The following is a 23342-nucleotide window of genomic DNA, read 5'->3' as shown; positions in this document are numbered from 1 at the left end:
GCCAAATTTTCTATTCTGATCACACTGTTGACTGTCTTTTGTTTGTTTGCACTTCCTCATGCACTCTTTCTTTTGCTGTCTGGGGCTTATTGTCTTAAATGTTCCCTGATTGTACCACATTTCTCTGTCCATTTATCTGAGCCCAGGTACACTAATAATGTAATGAAAAAGGATTTCTTCCTATAGGAGTTATTAAAAAAAAAACACCAAACTGATGTAAAAAGCTTCACAGAGGAAGCCATTTGCAGTTCACAATAACAAGTTTTATTGGTCAATAAATCCCAGAACTATACTGCTTTGGTTTTTGTAGAATCTGCTGGCCCCTTATTTATTAACTAGCGATTTCAAAAATATAAAGCACTTTTAATTCCAGGGCCCAATCCACAGGTTTTGTGTTGGTCACTAAGACAGATGAGAGCTGCTGCTGAGGCTTTACTGGTGCCAGGAGAGGCGAAGATAGCTCCTCCTTGCTGTACGACCACTTAACACCCACTAGTATTAATGGCACAAAGGCAGGATTTTCAGGTAGCTCCTCATAGGCTCATCTTCTGAAGTCTATGTTCAGCATCCATCTGTGTCTTTAGAAAAACAGTCCTCCTGGCCCCCATTTAAGCACTGTAATGACTTTCTCATGAGTGTCTGATGTTGCAGTGCTCTTCATTGAAACTGCTAATTCCCTGCCGTCATATACCTTCAGTACACAACTGCAGTGTGTTTCCATACGTTTCAACACTAAGAGAATGGACGTTAGAGTCAGCAGACACTGGTCTATTCCTGATTGGGAATTTGTCAGTAAAATTTATTTAACTAGAAAAAGAAAGAAACAAAAGGAAGAAGGCATCAAAATCAAAGCATGGTCTAAGGATCAGTGTATCTTGACAGATTTCCTGTTTTAAAAGCAAAATTGAAATGTTCAGATCTCCCATTTCAGAAGGCTGATGCTATCAATGTGTTATTTTGATTGATCTGATGAAAATTGGTGAAGCAAGTAGCTTCAGCATTTCTTATCCATCATTTAAATTTAGTAGGTTTAGATTGCCACACACACATGGTAAGTCTGATGCAATTTCACAGAGACCCCCAGGCAGAATTTAGATATAAATCCACACTGTATTACTGCATTACAGTTCGTAGAATATTTAATTAAATTCCTCTTTCAGAAATAAACTTTTAAACCAATCTTGGAGTCATTATTTAGGTAAAATACCAAATGACAGCAAGACTGTGAGGATCAAGTCCTACCGTATGAATAGTGTAGTTTATAATGGTTTACTAGGCAGCAATGATTCAGTAATGCTGTTTGGTTTTTGTTTTGTTTCTTTTAATTATTGTTGCCCATGCAACTTCAGTAGAAGCTGGCTTTGTATTAATAGGTAATATATTTAATTCTATCGGTATCCTGCTTACTCCTCTGTGTGATCTGTCCTTCATGCTTTTGCTTTAACCTGTTGTATTATTGATACATGAGTAATGAGATAAATAACACTTGCCACATCTTGAGCTCCCCATCTTCTTCAGGTATGTTTGTCTTTCTCAGAAAGGAGATAAATTCTTACTTACTTTAGAGTGACATTTACCTTTTTCTGAAGAGGATGGAACATATGGAATGATAGCAAGCGATTGTGGGGGAAGAGAGAGAGGAATATCACCTTGGGCTTTTTAATTCATCCTGCTCAGTCAGAATCACTGTAGGGTACCAGTGGTTGCTTATGGGAACCACGTTGTTGTTGTCCCCCCCATATGCTCCTCTTAGCATCTGAGCATCCATTAGGAAATAAAAAAGACATTTGTACAGGGAAAGTTTAAAGTGCAGACCAGTGGCTCTGCCAGATCTGTTTCACTATGGGAAAAGTGAAAGTATAGAAAATAGCATGTCAAAAAGAACAGATGTTGCTAATGAAACATACACTTCAATGAGTCTTTGCTGGCTGAGCTTTGCAGGAGCTGAGTCATCTCAAAAACTGCCTTTACTTTTTCACACTTGTGTTACATATTGTGTTAGGGGGATGATGACACTTCACTCCCATTGACAAGCACTTGTAGCTGAAGTGTTGCTGTAACATTGAGTAGTAGATGGATGATGACTGTTAGCAAACTATTCAACTTTATCAGCCCACAGATGGTCAGAGAACATGCTGATTTCTGAGTGGTCGAAATGTTTCCTGGAGACCTCCTAGTTTCCTTAAAATTTCTATTGAGAAATAGTTTGGGTTGGCAACAGATCCATTGCCAAGGCAGATAACGCACTAACTCAGTATTTGTCTTGATTTGTAATGACAGATGAAAAGCATCTTCCTCTCTGACAGAATAGCTGTTTATACTTGTGTTGGATGCTGTGGGGGTCCTGATTTCACTGCTGAGACACAGAGGCTTCATCTTTCTGTCATGTGACAGGGTTCTCACTTCTAGCCTTATCCAGATTATTCTTTCCTATGGATATATTTGAAGGGTGTTGTTTGAGTGCAAATGAACATGCTTGAATACAAACAAGTTTCAAAATCTCAGAGGTTGCCACAAAATGGAATTGTTATCCTCTGATCAGCCTTATCCTACAACTGTTTCCCACTACCTGTTATTTGGATACTTTGGAAAAATTTATTCAGAAAGAGGAGATTTAATTGCTATTTTGCAATTTTAATGAATAAATGGCATTTCTGTTCATCTTTCTATTTACTTTCACAATGTAAGGCAGAGTTCTAATGCCAAGAATGAATTTCATTGCTAGCAGAAAAAAAGACACTTCATTAATACTGAACTGTTACTGCTGGCATATGTGCTGGCTGGCGAATGTCTGTGATTATCAATAGAAATACAGCATTTCAGGCACAAGAGGAAGGCTGCCATTTTCAGAAGTAGCTAACAGTTTCTGTAAGTTTGATGTAGGCAAATGAAGAAAAGTTAATTTACAGAGCAGAGGTGTGGCTGAACAGGGAACTTTTGCTGTGTATTCAAGAGAAAAAGAGAGTTTATGACCTGTGGAAGAAGGAAGTTTGCAGACAACACCAAGTTGGGGGGAAGTGTCAATCTGCCGGAGGGTAGGAAGGCCCTGCAGAGGGACCTGGACAGGTCCTTTGCATTATACAGTCATGATTAATTTTCCTTCACCTTTATCCCCATCATATTGTCCTACTGTGTACAAAAGTTTTATACAATTCTTTCAGCTCTTGCTATGGATATCATCTGACACCGCTTGGCTATCTGATGCTATTCTCCCTAATAATTTTGTCCATGTGATTGAACTTATAAAAATCGCATAGCTAGCAATCTATCTATACAGTTTATATACCTGTTCTTACTTTTCTGACTATTAATAATCACACTAGTTTCAGGTTTACTACTAGAATTAAGATCTCACTTGAGTGATTCTTTAGCACGTGCCCTTTAACTATCATTTACTTCTCCATGATAGTTATTCTGGCTAATAGCTAATTCCAGTCAATTTTCTTTCTAATTCTTGAATGTATGGCATTTAAGAATCAAATGTTCCTGTGCTTGTGCTGTGTTACTTGAAAATACATCTCTGATCTGATTGTATCAGATTAAACAAGTCATACGTATCCAATTATCTTCAGTTATCATTCTAGTTAGCATATAGCTAAGTATAGAAGATCTTTAGTACCTGTTCTCAGTTACCCATATAGCATTTTGTTTCCAGATTCAACTAGCCTTAAGTATCTCTCTCCCAGGTCCCCGACATCCTTCTAGGGGTTTCCCAGCCACCTTGTATCACATAGGTGCAGAGGATATTGCAGGTTTCCTTCATATTAGCTTCTTTTTTGCCTTATATTTTGACCTCAAACTGGTCAAATTTTACCCTCTTACTTTATGGGTTTATTTTAAACCCTTTTAGGCTAATGAGTTTTTTTGTTTTGTTTTGTTTTGTTTTGTTTCCCCTAGAACAGGGGTTCTAGAAAGCCTCAAACAGCAAGGATGCAAGTGAGAGGAGAGCATGACTCCATATGCTCTCTGATTTTCAGGAAAAACATCTCAGTAAATAAAAGACAGTGAAAAGACAAAGTCAGAGGTTAGTAACAGAGAAAATACTTACAACTAGTAAGTAGCTTTAGTCAATTGACAGAGGGAAAGAAAAAAAGAATATGCACCTTTGGTGAACTAAATGGCAGAGCTCAGCCATTTTATGATTTGACAGCATTACACTTTTATTGAAGTGCAGTGACTGAAGACCATCAGTTACTCTTTTTCTTACGCAGGCAAGTTCTTTAAACAGCTTCAACTTGTGGTGTTTTTCCTCTGGTCACATCCGCACTGAAGCATATTAGGTGTAACAGGATAAAAGACAAGTCTCTAAGTCTTATGTAATGCCATTGATGTCTAATGACAGCAAAATCTGGTCTGCTTTCATCTAAAAGCAGAAAAAATGAGTTTAGCACAACAGAGAAATATAGCAGTCAACATAGTTTAGAAGAGTGTGTTAATTTCAGCAGCGTTTATCAGAACTTAAGAGGGATTCACATACAGGAGGAATAAGATATTCTATAACACCAAGAATTCCTCAGTCCTTTCAGGAGGCAGAATACTGAACTTCACGTAATGGTGACCTTGTATTATTACAGCAAAACCCACAGTCTTGTTGAGATTGGGAGGCAAAGAAAGGGCAGCAGTATTTCATTTCTAGCACTGACAAAAATACTAGACACTGGCGTTTTGTGCAGCATTTAGTTTTAGCAGACAACCACACGAAACAGGGCTATTTTGGCCCCTTTATATTGTTCCACGTTCATATTTCAAGAAAAAAATCTCTTATTTCTCTCACATAAGCATAATCAAAGCAGTAAACAGGTATTTTACATGTGCTATGTAATTCCAAATAAGTGAAAAAGATACTTGACTTCTCCGTGTAAATATTTCCTAACAGGATTAGATCTTCAACTAGAGTAAATCCTTACTGAACCCATAAGACTTGTGTTCTGTGGACTGATTTCGTCCCATATTTGCACATATATAACTTGCTCAGAACTCAAAAAACATGTAGAGACATTGCTATCCATGGGAAAGATGAGAACAAATTACTAAAATAAGTCAGACAACATTATCATTGCTTAATGTTCATAATGGGAGGTAGAGCTGTAGTCAGTGACGCAGCGAGGCATATGGGGCTATCTTCAGCTGTAGGCCTTCTGAGAGCTCACGTGCTCGAGAAGTTCTTGGCTGAATTAGGGCCTAGTGCTAAATGCATTTGTAAACTGGTGTTAGCACAGGTTTTCTATTAAAACTTCTGCTAGGGGTTAACAGGCGAAACTCAAGCCGTACAGCTTATTTTTAAATCAAAAGCATAAGTTGTGTTTTTCTAATCACTTTGTTCCTTTACCTGCTTTGTTTCCTATGAAGAAAGCATATGCAATTATAAACAGGAGTCCACAGCAGGCTGCAGTTCACCTCATCGGATTGTACCCGTCCTCTTTCTTTGAGCAATCACAGCACCCAGATGCCAAGCTGTTAAAATAGTTTTCTAGCTATAGCATCTGCCTTCAGATTGATCAGGCAGTTGTGTCTGAGTCAGTTATGTGGTTAAAGGGATAATGAACTGCCTGAGCTGTCTGGCCTTCCTGAATGCCAATTTCTTTGACTTGCATTTCACAGTAATTTATGCATCTTTACCAATTGTTCAGAAGGTTTTGCTGCAGTCCACCTTGCCACATTTCAGTATGCAGCAATAAACAAAAGCTTCAAACCTGTCTTGCTTCTAACTGAGGAGTGCCTATACCTAAGAATGTGGGTTACTTTCTTTCTGTTTTCTTTTTTTTCTTTTTTTTTCTTTTTCTTTTTTTTTTTGCTAGATTCCCTGTTTAAACAACAGTAACACCAATTGTCTGCTGTGCCGTTGTAACAGGCCCTTTATAATTATGCTGTCAGACATTTTCTCATGATTCTGGGCCACAGCAATTTAGTAACCTTTCTATTATGAATATTTCAATGTTTGTAGCTCTGAATAACACAGACTGGAATAACAAAACAAAACAAAAAGCTCCTTCTTCCCTTTCTCCCCAGCCCCCCAGCTCCTTTTTATAGTTTCAGCTAAAGAAAGAATAAAAATTAAATGTTAGATACTAGCATCTGAGATTATTTTTCTCTACTTTTTTTCTCTATATATTGGGGATAAATAAATATGATGAATTTATTGCATGTGAAGTAAGCGTTCTGATTTTTATCTTCTCTCTGCATGAAACCAATCTTCTCTGAAAGAACATTTGAATTGAAGAAATAGATGACAAATATAAATATGGATGGAAGTTAAAACTTTCAGTATAGGTGTGAAGACAGAAACCATCTGACCAAAAAAATTCATTACGTTGTTTCTGTTGCCAGCTTGCTGAACTGATGCACCAAAAATTCTTCAGAGGTAAACGAAACAGTACGTGAAAAAATCAGAAAAAAATGGCATATATGCAGTGCTAATTTTATTCTTTTGTAGTAAAGTCACTCTTCATTGCTTTCTTTTTTCCCTTCCAGATTTACTGATAAAAGGACTATTTTCTGGCAAAGAAACTTGCTCTGGGAGTGCATGTTGTACTTCTGATTACAAAAGATGTACGCATGTATGTGTGCTCAAGGAGCACATTGGCTTAATAGTAACACAGCTTTAGGGGCTAATAGAATGCACATCCTATTTATCTTGAGGTTAAACATTTTCCTATCAAGCTGCAGATAATGGTTAATATACTGTAGTAAGTGTAACCTCATTATACATTCCTCTGATTTCAATTATTCACATGCTAATATTTTCTATTAATTTTTAAATATTCAGGTTTTGATGTAAATCATTATATTCATCTGAATAGATTTTTATATTAATTATTGAACCTTTCTTAATTTTGTTATAATTAGTTCAATTTTCTTTGCTAAGAAAAGAAAAAAACAAACAGGTAAGGAAACTTTGAATTATACTATCTCTGGATGTAACATGCATCCATCTGTTCACACAGAGAATCTTCTATACATATTTCTGATTTTGTACATATTTTTTGTACAAAATTTGTAATTTATATTCATTACAGCTGAACCAAGAACTGAGAACAAAACTTGGAAGATTAGTACGTGAGTGTGTGTGAGAGAGATTAATATGCAGAAACACTTAATGTCTCATTGACTAAAGAACCAAGAAAGAGATCAGAATGTGCACATCTATAGAAACATAATGATATGAGAGCGAGAAGGAAAAAAAGCCCAACATGTAGTGGCCCAGATTATATACTCTGTCTACTGTCTGGAACTTGGAGTAAGTTGAAAGGGTCCTGGATAGCTCATGGATACTTTAGTTCTGCGTACCTTCTCCCTCCACAGCATGTTCAGGTTTGATTTTGCATGTGGAATTGGTTCTAAGTATATTTTTGGAATATAATCAAGGGAGTTCATGTTGACTATTATAAGCTGTATCAGCCTCTTAAGTTGATGGAAAGAAAAGATACCTTCATCTGTTACTAAAATAGACATAAGATAGACATAACCTCCACAGAAGGAGGTTAGACATTTGGCTAAGAAGTGGCATTTTTTTTTAAGGGTTAACTTAGAAATAGCCAAAATAAATTCCATATGAAATGTAAAAAGGCTTGAGCATGCACATATATGTGTGGGATCTAGTAGATTTAGGGTGTATTGTGTTCCTCACATCATGGAGAGGGTTGCTATCATTTGTGATTTGCATCCAGTTATTATGGTAAGGTCAATCTCTCTCTTTTTTCTTTTTTTTTTTTTTTGTCCTTTTTGGTGTCTCAGTGTGCCCTCACTGACTGACTCATGTCCCATGTCTGTTGTCTGCCCCATGGATCTCACCATTCACCTCTCCCTTAAATGCTTTTTTTGTCTTCTGTGGTATCCTATTTACATAGTTTTGTTTTGTTCTTCTACAAGTATTACCTGTTTTCCTTGCGATTATTAATGAGGAGGGAAGAAATAATATTTATGTGGTTTTCCTCTGTGGATCTACTCCAAAAATCTGACGGAAGCCAATGAAATTAGCTACATGACTGAAATACAACACATACTTAATAGCTTTTATGAGTGACGGTCTGTCTCTCTTTGCCGCCCTTCCCTTTTATTATACGTTCGTCTCCTTTTACACAGCTAGCTCTTCAGATGTATTTGTGGCATTGAATACAGTTGATAGTAATTGCAGAAGTAGTAAGAATAGTACTAACAATGTGGTATTCTAGGTTGTTCATTTTATGCTCATTTCTATTTAATAAATGCCTGTAAATGACTCCAAAAAGCTGTAGTGAGAGAGTCCTTTAACAAGACAATTACATGTCACGAAAATCAAGCGATCGAGACCATCACAGCATCTTAAGTGAACCCAGCGCCAGTCCTCAAAAGATGTCAGCTTGTTGCTGATGCCACTGATGTCTGGCAAACACGTATTTTTGTATTAAACCCTGTACTGAGCCTCTTTAATTATGCCATAGATGAATTACAATTAATATGTAAATAGAGACATAAAACTAGGTTTATGACATGTGGCTATCAGTACCAGCAATCAGTTCTTACAAATCTCTCCCTTTTGAATGTCCCTCAAGCTGCTTGCTACACTATTTATTTTCTATGACTTTAGCTACCAAACTGCCAGCAAAATTCCAAGCACACTGTGGCCTGTTTGCAATTCACACATATTGAAAAGCATGGCAAATTATGATTCACTTGGCTAACTAGCAAGACAGCATATTGATGGCTTACTTGTACAAATATCTTTTCCTTCCACCATATTTTATATGTGTATCTATATAACTTCACAGATTTCTGTAACAAAATTTTTATTTAGAATTAGTCAGAAACAAAGACTCACAACAGAGGACACTTTCTTTAGCCATGCTACACAAGTACCTGACCAGAGCTTGCAGAATTTGCCAGCTCGACTGCATCTCAGTTTTGCTAGACACATTTGCACAGCTCTGTAACTGTATATCAGAACTGGTCAGCAGGCAGATTTTCTTTTCCACAGAACAGTTAAGCAACCCCAAAATAAACCCCCCAAAAGCCAGAATTTTCACTGAGCAACTCCAACCCACATAAATCCTAAAACTGCAAATCTGTTCTACACCCATCTGTAAATTACAATATTTATATGCTACAGAGATCATGGTGTGCATGGATAGAACCAATGAAGAGAGTAAATGTCATACTTAATTAATAATGGTGACAAGCACTTCCTAGCATTGAAAGGCAGACTGCATCCCAAAACTGCACATTTCCAGCCCTACTGAGCACTGACTCTGAAAGTCAAATGAGCAGCTTTATCTGATTGTTGTTGTTATTAGGGATGCAGTGAAAGCAATGAAAAGTAGGAGTCAAAGTGAGAATTTAAATATACATCTCTATGAAAGCTTCTTGCATCTACAGATGGAAAAGTCCTAAAAGAGCAAGCATGGGGATAGCTGGGATATACAGGAGCTTTAAACATAATTTATTTAGGTACCTGTTGTAGTGATATGCTCAGCTGAGCTGGTTTGTCTCAGCTTGGAGCTGGTCTGAGTCAGTCTGGCTCAGAGTCTCAGACTGATTTTTTTTCTTCCCCATTCATAGTCCCTGGCATTCAGAGCTGCATTTGCAGTCCAGAATTGGCATTTGCTGACAACCTTCCTTCTTTGCTTGAAGATGCATGTCTTGCAACACATTTAACAGTAACTACGGCTTGCCTCTCACATTTATGTGTTTAAACAACGTTATCAGTAGGAAGAAATATGTTTAATAATTTGAAGTACAAAATACAGAAAAGTTTAAAGACTCCAATTTTTCAAATGTTTTTGAATGTACCCATTTCCATCCATCTTTATGCACGTAGGTAATCTCTTAGGCTATGTAGTTTTCATTTGAATGATCAGCTTGCTTCAGTTTTAACTATGAAAGGCAAAAGGAAAAGAACAGTTAGTCTTGAAAAATCTGCACTTTTATGTAGTCACACTATAGTATGTCTGCGTTCTTCCAGAGCCTGATCCCTGACTTGAAGCCAAATGAATGTCCCCGAATAACCCAAAATGCACAGGCTTTCCCAGGCAACACTGCTGTAAGGCTGCTCCTCATGGCACCATGGAATTTGCTGGCTTTCTCGCTTTTGGCAAGAATGTAACAGCCTACAAAGCCATGGATGAACAAACACCCAGTTCACTGGGAGACCTGGGCCTGCATGCATCGGTTGCTTACAGTTCTGTGATAATGAGCGACACCCATGTGTAAGTCTGTGCTGCCCAGGCTCTTTTCCAACTCTGATTTCTGCAAACCCTTACTGGAATTGTGGAAATTCTGTAGGAATCGGTCAGGAGCAGGTAAAGCAGCAGCAGCAAGAGCAGGTCCTTTTCAGGCTCCCTCTACATCGGATGAGGATGGTCTCATGCTGTTCTCACAACTGTCCTAATGTTTCCTGTGATGTCCCTATCACTCCAGCTTGGCTAGTGGACCTGAGGAGTTGGAGATGACTAGAGCTTCCCCTCGAAAATGTCCTTGAACATTCAGGCCATGGTGGCATGAAGGGAAGCCCTGGCAGAGCACTGCCTGTGGCAAACCAGGTAGCATCTTGTTTCTACTGGACACACAGCAAGCGCTGCTGTGCAAAGGTGTACGTTAGGTAGATGCTTGGATAACTGTAGTGTGAAAGACAGAGTTGGGCTTTCTTGTGTTAAACTTGGAGAATTATTCCAATAATGATTACATTAATTAAGCTTTTATGCCGTAAGCTTTTAAGTTATGAACTTCCTTCCAACCTATAACCTGACAGATCAGAAGGGTTGAAGTATTCTAGTAACTATGCAGATTCTATCAGTAATTTTCAAAATTTATTACATTTAGAAGGAATCTATTAAAAATACAGATACATTCATCCACATCAATATCTTTTTATACCAGTTCCCTACCTGCTTTTTGCTGCATTAGAAAAACGGATCATTTTTGTGACAAAATGCAAAGCTACATTATTGTGCTTCTCACTGTAAAAATGGCAGCAGGCCTGATGTTTGCTGGATTTGAAATATTTATTGTACTGCCAGAGGAATGCAAACCCAAACAATTTCACAGATAATTATGCCCACTAACTATATGCAAAAGGCATCCGTTTCTCCTCCAGTGATACTATACACATATGGATCTTCTGTTAAGAATAATCAAGTTTACACATACATTAAGGAGCGACAGAGCAACAAGCTCTCCTCCTCTCCTCCATTAAAAACCGGACAACTTCCTTTGCAGATCAAGCTATTATAAAATTAAAATTAAAGCACTTCTCTGAAATCATAGTACTTTCTATAACATATGTGAGAATGCAGAAAACAGTTTGGAAAGAGAGAGAAACCTAGAGGGGCTGGAAGAGAGCCAAAACGATAAAGAACAATGAGTGGGCTTGCTGGTCTGTTGATCTTGGATTCTCCCCAAATATCATTTATTTCTATGAGCTGCTGTTTCTTTTCTTTCTTCCCCTTCCCCCCCTCCCCTCTGCACCCTCTTCTCCCTCCTCACCCTGTTTCGTTCTTACAAGACAAGGACAAGAGAGAGAGAGAAAGAGAGCAAGGCAGTGCAGTAATTTTAAAAGGAGGATAACTGGGAATGAAAAAAGAGGTGTTTATTAGTACAGGAAATTGGTTTACAGCTTCATAAATTTAAAACAGGCATATCGTATTGCACAGATTATGAAGTGTTAGACTGCTCTATTCAGGAAGCTGGACAATCTGCTTTGCAATGCAAAATGTACTTATACAAGCACAGTGTGGATTTAGTAGAATGTTAGGGACCACTCAAATAAGGTGGACAAATACACAGAATCAGAGACTAGTTGAGATTGAAGGGAGCCTCTGGAGATTGAGTCTGACCTCTCCCTGCTCAAAGTTGGGTCAACAAGAGTAGCTTGCTCAGGGCCTTGTCCAGTCTGGTTTTAAATGTCTCCAAGTCCATGTTGCTGAACGAGGACCATCCAAAGATGCTGAAAGAGCTACCTGATGACATTGGAAGGTTGCTGTCATGGTAGTCAGGGACTAGAAAAGGGAAATGCTATGCCCATTTTTAAAAACAGATGAGGAGGGTCTGAGAATGTGTTGGCTGTAAAGCTTCAATTCAGTCCCTAAGCAAGGACTCCTGGAAAGCATTTCCAGGTACATGAAGAACAAGAGGGTGATTGGTATCAGTCCAACAAGCTAAAGGGGAGCTAGAGAATTAGGTCCAGATTCTTGTCATATTTTACACCAAAAAGGTACAAAGCAACAGATACCTGTTGTAGCAAAAGAATTCCTAAATTTCTAAGGAAAATTTCTCTACAGTGCAGGTGGTTAAAACACTAGACCAGATCAATCATCAAGAGTTGTTGCGGAATAGTGTACTCAACAATACTTAGATCTGACTGCACTTAGCCCAGATCTAAATTTTCAAGCTGACTCTGTTCTCTTGCATCATACAAGTATAACTATCTGGCACGCCAGTTGTCTCCCTTGGCATTTTGAAGGCAAGGAAGAAGTATGCTTTGGAGGGCTTGCCAGTTAAATCTCCTGCAGTGTTGCTGCATTATAGGTAATTTCCATGCACCCAAATTTTGAACTTCACTATTTTCATCCTTCAAAAATTTTATGTTTCATATAAGTAAGTAAAATATTTGAAGTTATATAAAAATACCCCTAAAGCCTTATGGATTTAACAAAAATTATGCTGATGAGTGGAAACAAGTATTTTTTAATTAAAAAGTTACAGAAATAGTCTAAAAAGAGATTATTATTATTTTTTTACTTCTGCTTTCATTTAATACACATGCTTCTTCTGTGACAGGAGCTAAAACAATGAACAAGGCAAAATAAAGACATACTGTAGAACATCAGGGTAATATATTGCAAATTCCCTCATTGCTTAAGTTTTATATTCGGTTTATGCATGTGAGCACCTGTGCCTTTTCAAACATGAGGACTTACATATCACATCTAATGATACTGAGACAAAATGGATACCCCTGCATTTTTGTTTCCTTTTAAACCAGAGAGCTGACTAAATCACAACAGGAAAACTACTTTGTTTTGCCTTCAGGGTAAGGTTGGAGAAACTGTTACGAAATGGTTATCAGAATGGACTTCTCCACAAAAGGAACGTCCGTTAATCTCAGGTGCATCTTTAGTCCCATAACACATATTGAAGTAATTCACTAACAGCAGCATATTTATCTTCACTCCTGTGAAACAGGGAACTCACATTTTACAACAGGCAGAAATCAAAGCAGAGGGAATATTAAATAAATGCAGGAAGATAAAAAAAAAAATAAATTGAAGCCTAATCAATTGCAGTTGACTTTCTCAGACTTTAGTATGTTTTCTTAGGTTTTTAGCTGGACCAGGGTCCCAGCCAGAAGGGCACACGCTATGTTGTTAGTGCATGAATAATCATAGAATCATTTAGGTTGGAAAAGACCCTTGAGATCATCAAGTCCAACAACCATCAACCTAACACTACCAAGTCCACCACTAAATGTACCTTCTAATAAAGTTATATAAGCATTATTGCAGCTTTAATGCTATTCCCACTTCAATCATAACCATTTTTGGCATGGTAAAACAACCCCTCAAAACACTATCGTAGAAACTTAACTTTGCAATACAGGCCAAAAAAAGCAATTAGCTACTTATTATTAGCAATTAGCTATCAATGACCTCTGAGAATTACAACCCAGATCAGTATGTGCAGTAAACAGAGGAAGTTTGAAACTTCAACCCAGCAAGAAGGGAGATGCTGCCATTTTCCATGATGAAGTATCATATCTTCCACTTCATGACTGCAATCAGTTATATAAATACAACATTACTGGATTTTACAATGCAAATTTAGTAATCTCTACGTAGCGTGTGCAGTGTAAAAGTCCTCAAATGCATAAAATGAAGCACACTGAACAAAAATATGCACAATTTGTTACGCAGAGCATGGAAGAAGTGTTTGCTCAGACAGACTCTGAGCACCATCTGGGAGACAAGTGTTTAGTTTTGCAACAGATTGCATAATTTTCATGTAGAATCTGGAGAAGAGCTCTAAATGCTTTAATAGATAGTTGATTTAACATGCGTTTAATCTTTGTTTTGTGTTGTCTTAAAGGCTATGCATATGTTTTGAATGACAGAAGTAGTCATTAACTTATTACAGTGCTCATCCCTTTGCACAATTTGCTTTCTTTTCTTTTTGTCTTATTGTGTGTGTCTGTGTGCATGTGATATTTCACCTTACAGAGTTGGTTTTCACAGCACATGGTAATTAATCTTAGTAAAAGCCAAGCATCTACTGCATATGCATGCCATTTGATTGATTAGATTAAAAATTTAATGTTACAGTTCATACATTAGCAATACTTCAATATAACATATACCAAGGACTCTACTATCAATAATAAGAATACTTCAAGAACAACACAAATTAACACCTGAAGCATAAAGAATGACCTTGAGAAAATGAAATGCTTTACTTAAAACACACTGCCTAAGACGTAGTTAAATTGAGCACCATGTTTATGTTCTAAAAGAGCTGTAAAAAATACTGCATTTGAGAATAGGAAAACTTCAGATACAGAATTTCTCACTTGGAGCCTTTTAGAAGAGGTATAATGTTTAGAAACCCAGCATTCATTTTTATTTTTTTAGTGGTATCCAACTAAATATATCTGCTACACAATAGTAAAAAGCTACATGTTAGAACTTTCATCAATGTTCTTCTTGCCCAAGTTAATAAAGTCATTAGGAGGCATAAACTGAGGATTCACTTTATTAGGACTAGAAACAGAGAAAGAAATACAAGAAAAATGAGACTATACATATTGTATAAAAAAAGGCATGCTGTATTATGTGACATTGTTATGATAAAATGAAATACCATCCTTCGTTTGGATATCTGTTCTTCTATATCTGAAAGCAAAAGCACATCAAAATACTTCTGCGGTGATTGACTTGTAATGCAATACACTGCAGCATCTTTGAACCTTAAGCAATGATAATGCTTTCAAACCTGCTATAAACTGGGTCAACTGGATGAAGAAATTGTAAAAAATGATGCAGTAATTCAATTTAGCACTGTGTGAAAACTGCACAATAGCAGGATTAAAGGATCTGAAAATGAAGACAAGTGGTTCATTATTAACTCCTTAAATGTTGTTCCTTCTGCTTTTTCTGGAATGTCATTTATTTCTAGCTTGGAATTGTAATTTCTGTGTCATGATAGAGTGAATATTTTCTATATTGCTTCTCCATATGAGTACATTGAAGTTTCCTCAAAGGCTTAACATAGTTTATGAAATAAGTCAACATTCACTATTAATTTTATCCATACAGGTAACAAAATAGATTAGACAAAACAACAACAACAAAAACATACATTCATGTAAAAGCTGTGGCATGTGTAAAACACAGTCATATTAAAAAAAAAAAAAAAAAGGAAAAAAGAAGATAGCAGCTATATAAATAGCCAAAGAACGAGGAAAAAAATGTAGTAAATTTAATGCTAAAGCTGCAACTGAAAAGTGCTTGTATACAGAGGAGGTACCCTTATTTTTTCCTTGTGTAATACAGTCATTTAAACAGGCGACCTCTTGTGTTACATGGTAATGTTATAGACATAATTTCTTTATGTGCCTAAAATGGGCTTTTTTTTATCCTAGGCTATTTTGTGTTGTCTATGCATGTGAAAATGTTTTGGATCAGCATTGGTAACTACCACGGCCATTCCTTCAGCAGGAAGCCCAGCCTCTGTCCCACCGTATCACAATAGTACTCCATGCTGGTGATCACCAGAATCCAGTGTTCAATTGAGAGGCAACATCAAAATGAGTAACAATGGAAGAGAAACCAGCCTGGAATGATTTAAAGAGCTGGGTAAGCCAAAAGATTTAAAAAAATAATAATAATCCTGCTCCAGGGGAGCAATTGTACTTTTGTGTATGAATCTATAAAAAAAAAAAACTCCTCTGAATTCTTTACTTTGAGAGCTTAGATAGTTTCTATTAAATTCGGTTTGGACATCTAAAAATAAAGTTGATAATAGAAGTGTAGTCTTCTGCTACGGAAAATTGTCTTTCTTCCAAACTGTAATATGTTTGATCCGACCCTTTTTTGAACTTAATCTTTTTCTTAATTGGCAGAGAATTGATTCAAAATTCCATTTGGTACTTAATATTTGTCCAAAATTCTAGGACAGTGTGCTCCAAAATGCATGTTATGGTTCTAGCCAGCTCCTCATCAGCCTGACGCTTTCTGACCAGCAGCAGCTAGGCCAGAGCAATGTGCCCTGGGTCTGAGTTCAAGTTAGGAGCCAGACAGGGCTGCTTAACTTTGGTCTGGAAGGCAGTCCTAGGTCCCCCAGTTTAGATATACTCATGGCACTTTCCATCCCTGGAACTGAGGTTGCTTTGTCTGCATGTCAAATAAATTAAAAATCAATGTGGGTGCAAAATCGTAACAATCCAAAATAAAATATTATTACTAACCAAGCAGGATCAAGCTTAAACTTAGTGTCTTAGCTGCAACTTACACTTTCTCCTTTAAAGAATGTGCAGTGTGTCTTCTCCTTTGCTTTTCTATCTCAAGTAGGAGTGGTAATTATATGAATTACTACTTCCTTTTGAACTCATGGCTACATGATTCCAGAGCACAGAAGCTACATAATGCCTCGCATATGCATATCTCTATATCATTTTATTGTACAGCTCTGGAAGTATATGGGATGTGGCCTTCATCATCTAGTTCAAGTTTCAACTTATAATTCATAGTAAAATCATTGGTCAATGGTCTCAAATCTCATATTAGTGTCTGGGATGTCATTAAGTCAGCGTTAAATGAAAGGGAGTAGTTGAGCATTCATACAAAGAGATTTTACTCAACAGCATGAATGGATATCATAAGCATAAAGTATTTTAAATGCATGTGACAAAAGAGTTTGTTTTGAGAAATAATGAGAGACAAAAGGGATACAATATTCCAACTGTAAATCATCATTAAGCAATTAATGCTTTCACCATCTGTGGTCCAAAACATAAATTCCTCTCCTTCAGAAGTGATCATTCATTATGATTGTAGGTTTACTCTTATCTCTGGGAACAAGAAAAGATACATAACTTACATATTCAACTTATCCTTAAGAAGGACATTTTCTTAAAAGTATCTATATTATATATAAATATTTAATTATATAACAGAAAATTGGTTGAAAGAGTATGGAAAACTTCAGAATCTGAGTGGGAGTGAAAACATTTTTTTCGAATGTGTCTTATAATAATGCAGATCAGTCTTGTGAGATAAATTCATAAGCCCCTCACCATTTTCTCAGGTATTGCAGTTTTCTCAGCTTGGATGATGAAAATGATTCAACCATTATGTTTTCTTATAGTCAGTCTCACGTTTAACTCACTAGAATTTGCAACTAGAGGTTTCATACTCTGGAAGAGTGCTCTATTTATGGAGGAGAAAAATCAACAATCCTGCTGCTCTCAGATTGTTGATTTATGTATTTATTTACTTTAAATGCGTAAGTGGAGGCTGGATGGGGCTTTGGGCAACCTGGTCTAGTGGGAGGTGTCCTTGCCCTTGGCAAGGGGGCTGGAACGAGATGGTCTTCAAGGTCCCTTCCAACCCAAGCCATTCTGGGATTCTGGGATTCAACTTCCCACATGTTGACCACTGTGCTTGTGAAAGCAAAATGTAGTTTGCTTTTATGCATACTTTGCTGTATATAAATGATTGCTTTCAGTAGTAATAACACACATTTTAGGTATATGATCCAATATCTGCTGAACTCAAAAGAAAAGTTTGTATTGCTCTCCAGATTATTTGAATCAGGTCCAGATCAGGAAAAGAAGTGATCTGTTATCTGTTGCTGAGTGAAGTAACTAGAGTCGATTCAGTGCCACAGTTAGTGCTTGGCAGCATCTTTGCAAAATGATTGGCAGTTGCTTTTGGTGGGTATAAATGCAAGAGTGGAAGAGCATGTACAATCCTTAGCTGTCTTCTGTGCAAAAAAAACTTTTTTGATATGGGGCACAATAGCAAAGAACAGGTGTTTAGAAATGACATTTCTGTGGTAGAGCTGCTGATAAGTACTTGTATATGGGTATCAGCAGCATAGCCAGCATAGCAAGCCATCATTTGGATGAATCACTTGGCCAAGTGATAATGTGAATAGAAAAGAAAGTTTGCTGTCTTGGGTGAAGTGGGATAGGCGTAATCAAAGCACAGGTGAGAGATGGCAGCAAAACCTTTAACGTAGTACAGAGGATTAAAGCATGAGGTGGGAAAGAATAGATGTGGACTCCTAAATTTGTTGGTAAGCTAGACATGCAATTAGAGGAAGCAGAAATTTAAGAGCCAATAAAAGCTAAATAGAAGGCAGGCCTGTCTGCTGTGATAAGGTAGTCATTTAGGACCACAACAGGTGCTACTACAGTAATTAGAATATACTGAGATATCTGATTGGAACTTTTGCATGATGAGAGCATTGCCATCTGCTTTTGATATTGGTTGACGGCAACAGTAACAGGCCGAAAACACCTGTTTTGAAATCATTTTACCAGCAAGAGGGAAAGATGCTTTTAAGTGGTTTTATGGTTTAGCATTCCCCCTTTTTATTCTGGCTTCTTAAGTCCTTTGTAAACAAATTAACAGTCGTGATATTTTAAGGGCTTAGTTGTGCCAGATGCTACTCAAGATCTCTTAAGAAGAGGTTCCATATATAAATGGTATTCTTCATTTATGAGCTTCCCTTCCTTATTATGTTTGCTATCAAGTTTTGGGTTCATGTTGTAAGTTTTCAAAGCTATATTATTATATTCTGATGTTTTTCATAGGCACTGGGAAAGGTTTCTGCTGTCCTGTCTCTCTCTCCTCAAGAGTTTCAGCTTGCCTGAAAGAAACAAAAAAAGATGATTTGCAGTAGATCAATATTCCCTTAAGATGTAAACGTATCACTCTTAAAAGTGAAGCAAGATTTGGCCTGGCCAGTACTCTAACGTTGGATCTCTAAGGATATCTCAGGGGCTGCAGAAATTGTAATGAGGAATCAATAACTAGAACAAATCTCTCTCAGGCCTGAAGCAACCTCTCAGAGTATGTTTGTGTCTTTGTATAACTGGAGCTGGCTTTCTGTAAGTGAGATGCAAAATGAAGGAATTCAGGAAATTCATGTGGCAGTTTAAGTGCTGTGCAGGACTGCAAGTTTGATCCCAGAGGTGAGATTGGGCTGTCAGTAATGATATTCTTCCTGCCTGAATTTCCATGGGAGAAAAATACTCTCCTTTACTCATCCCTCTTAGCTGGTATATGTTGCTTCCTTTCGCTATTCAAGCAGAGGCCGTGTGGCACTCTAGGTATGTCTGAATTTAGTTTGGATTAAAGTGAATAATTTTTATACAGTGTTTTGGGGTGAAACGAGCAGTTTCAAGGCCTACAAGTTATGCAGAGTATTTTGCTCTCTCCCCCGGCATCCTTGGATGTGAACAAGCTGAGCTTTCTTGTGTCCATTCAATAGCTTTATAAGAAAACGAGGATTAAGCTGCTAGATCACTACCACCAGCATTCTGCCTCTCAGGGACTATTTTTTCTGTCACCTTAAACTGAACCGTTCTGGGTTGTGTGTGACATTTTGCCAGGTTGGAGATCCAGGGCAAATTGAATGCCTCTGCAGCTGAATGCTGAGTGTGTGTAAAGGAAAGCAAGAATCCTGTTACATGTATTAAACATCTGAGATGCACAGAAAGCCTGCAAATGGCTTGATATTCATAAAATGCAAGAAAAATTCAGATGCTGCAGACTGGGATGTTACAATTTCTATACAGTAAGAATCTTTTGCCTTTGTTTTGTGAATGACCTCATTTTTGGAGTCCCTCTCTGTTCTTCTCTCTAGGCTAGTTTTTTTGTGTTAATTAAAGCCCTGATTAAGTATATAAAAGCGTTCTCAAGCACACCCAGCTGAAAACAGGGCTAAATGAACAGAAACATGCTAGCAGAGATGTGAGCTTTGTCACTGGAGTAGAATGACTGAATATGAAAGTCATTACTGGGAAGCAAAGTGACGTTTAAATTATGCTACTGTTTCTCCTACTGGCTTCTGACAGGGTTTTTCAGAGAGAAAATTAAATGAGTTACAAGACACTTAAATGCAATGCTTGAAAATGTTATCTTAACATGTTTGATTATTAAATGAAATGTTAGCCCCATGTATCTGTATGATTTTACCGTGAAAGTGGCATGTAAAACTGACACTGTACCTTCTCAAATCTTTAATGTACTAACTGGCATCTTTTAAATGCTGGCTTTGTGCCATTTCTATTGTACCCACACAATAGAATTAGTCATGTGGAGAGGGAAACAGCTGGCAAAAAAAAAAAAAATGCATAAGCAGCCAGCTTAGCATTGTCGTAGGTAAAAGACAGCAATGAATCACAGACAGGTGCAAAACTATCAGGGAAAAAAAGGCAGTAATAAAGGTGATTCAACTGTAATGTCAGGCCCTCTGAAGGAAGTGATCTGCAGATGGATAGAGAAGTGAAGAAGAAATGGCTTCAGACAGGTGAAGACCAATTTTTGCTGTTGAAAAGAAAGCTTTATCCTTCTTGTCTGAGGCCCCAGTTTAAAAAGGGTATTTATCTATGGGGTTAACTTCATCAGCTCCACTAACTGCACTCCAGTGAGAGATAAGAAGATAATTAAAATTACCGCCATGCTTAATCAACTTGCCAGCATAGGGATACTCTCTTGAATTGGGGCACAATTAAATTAAGCTTAACTTCTTCCAAATATATGCAAGAAGTAGACATCTGGCAAAGTCTAGCTGAAAAAGCACAGAGCTGCATTATGACAATCTCCAAGGACAACAGAAATGGAAAGTGAAAGGGTATCAGAGAGCAAGACTTCTGCCAAGTCTTTTAATCTTTGTTTTGCAATGCAGACTACCAATCACAAAAAATACTAAACTACTGATTTCAATTCTTTATTGCTAAGTCATTCAACTAGTGATTTCACTAGTTTACCCATAGCATACATGGGTATGAAAACGTATGCATATATGCTAATGTACCTTATTTTAGAATGTTTCAGTAAGCATCCCTAACTGTTGTGAAGCATCTCTAACTTGTTTCAAAATAATTTACGACTGCAATTAAAGGGTCTGAAAGTGATATAAAAGGAAGCAGAATAATTGAGCTAATCACAGACAAGATCAAGGCCCTCTGGCCTTGAAATCTATAGCTCCACGAAAAGAAGTCTTTGAATATTTGCTGAATCTAAGGATATTAATAATCAGCAGTTACAGTTCTGTCCATCTACAAGAGGCATCAAAGAATTAATTTTTACAATATGCCTGGAAGGTAAACTGCAGAATCCCTATTAATTTTACTGAAACAGAAAGTCGAGAGGACAGTCAGAACTAATCAGAGCCAGATTATATGCTGCAAGTTTGTTTCCTAATCTTGTATTAGAGTATCTCTGGGCATCTGCTAAAAGCTCACTGAAGATGAAAAGGCTTCCATTCAGATCAGGCCTAATGAAAAGAGCATGACTGGCAGTTGTACTCTCACACTCTGATAAGTCAGAATGCTTTAAAATAATTTAGAGTGGAAGTAAATAATTATATTTTCTTATTTTCTACAGTAGACACCTTGAAGAACCCTTTCAGATATGCAACCCACATTTCAGAAGTGCTTTACAGAGTAAAATCACTCACTAGGAGCTGAAATCTAGGACCTGCTAAGGGTTCTTCCACCTCTACTCAGGTGGAATTTGCCTCTACTTTTCCCCTTACCTTTCAGACCGGGAATAGTACATCTCTTCACTTCTCTGTTTTGTTCAGCATGTTTTTCATAACACTGGGTTGTGAAGCCATAGCTGCCATGGACATAGAATCAGAGGCACACTTAAGATTTTATAGGTGCTTCTGAAGTCCTGGGAAATCTTTCAAAAGCTGTATAGTTTTAGTCATGCTGAATTGCTACTATCTTCAGATCTAATTCATTCCAGCAGTTGATTTGCACTTTAACCAGTGTGACCAGATTTCTCCCATAGGAAAAATTTTGGTTCTAGCTTACTTAAAATTCTGTAATTTTTATTCCCACAGTGGCATAAAAGTGGGTCACTTTGAATCCTGTTTACACTAGCTTCACAAACTTATTCATTGGTTTTATCATGCAGATGGTTGCATGTAAGAAAACATATTTGTTAAATGTAAATTTTAACTGCTTGGAGTCTGTATCTCTACGTAATATCTAGCCTAATGTCACCACAGGACAACATTTATGTTTTCATTTAAAAATAAAGCAAGCAGATGGGACTTCTCTCATCCATAGAGTGGTAAATTAAAAACAAAAGTAACCATTTTTTTTAATGTTGTACTCTGCTGGGATGAGAGTTTGGCATTATAACATCTGATTTAATTTGAGTATTCCAGTAGCTGCTTTATAGCATTTACTAAAACGCTGAAATGAAGCCTGCTGATATTGTTTTTGCGTAATCCATATGAACATGCAAACCCCATAGTGTGAGCCTGTGCTTCCCCAGTTCTCAGTAAAATAAAAAAGTCCAGTACAGACTTCATTGCTTTCATGGCATATGTCAAGTAATAGTCACTGTAGTTGAAACACTATCCTAAAAAGTTAAAACTTACCTTTGTACCCCATTGGCTTCATACAAAGTCAATTTGAGATTATCTGTCAGTGAAGACAATGGGAAATGGAGGGGAAAGAGAGATGCCAGTATCTCAATTTGTATCTTTGAAAACTTTCTCCCAAGTAAACAGCTTTTTCTCAGTAATATTTAGGACTCTAATTTTCTGTGAATCTTCCAACCATTAGGACAAGTTATTAAGATTCCAGTGAAAATTCAAAGTGTTTCTGCAATAGGTAGAGGTCTTATGGTGCCAAGAAGCTACCAATAGTGACTTAATCTGTGACCTTTAATACTAAACTATTAAAATCTATCATCTTTAACCAGACACAAAGCATAACTAGTACATGATTAAATTTTGAGAATTCAACGTACCATGCTGTAGATGTGCTATAAAATTGAAATGCCTCTTATCTAAATATAAAATCCAAGTAAACACACTAAATAGATAAATGCACAGATTGTGTTTCCCAGGAAATAATGCCTTTTGTTCTATTATGGAATAAAAAGGTTCTCATTTGTAAGTCATTGACTCTAATCTAGTCAAAAATATTACCTACCAGAAACTGCTGCAGTTGCTAGTTGGTTCCAGACCAAATCTTAGTAAGAAAATGAAGGCAAACTTCTCATTCAGGGGTAAAGCAATCTAGTAGATATATTCCTGGACAGACTTTGCAAAACTGAGCTCCATTCTTTGCTTGACTGCTGGCTGAACTGATGGCAAGTCATAGCTGTGCTATTTCCATAAAATGC

At 37.1% G+C, this 23342-nt stretch overlaps 1 long non-coding RNA gene across 1 annotated transcript; it reads right to left on the bottom strand.

The window, feature by feature from the left end:
• Positions 1 to 298: 298 nt before the first annotated feature.
• On the bottom strand, positions 299 to 23342 carry LOC121076869. Its single transcript, XR_005823769.1, has 3 exons — positions 23150 to 23342; positions 21733 to 21815; positions 299 to 807 (listed from the first exon to the last, which is right to left on the bottom strand). It is a non-coding gene; the product is annotated as an uncharacterized LOC121076869 (long non-coding RNA).

This window comes from Cygnus olor, chromosome 12, assembly GCF_009769625.2.
Source record: "Cygnus olor isolate bCygOlo1 chromosome 12, bCygOlo1.pri.v2, whole genome shotgun sequence".
Taxonomy (NCBI): domain Eukaryota; kingdom Metazoa; phylum Chordata; class Aves; order Anseriformes; family Anatidae; genus Cygnus; species Cygnus olor.
The sequence above is the reverse complement of the archived record's forward strand: the minus strand, read 5'-3'. Positions and strand labels throughout refer to the sequence as shown.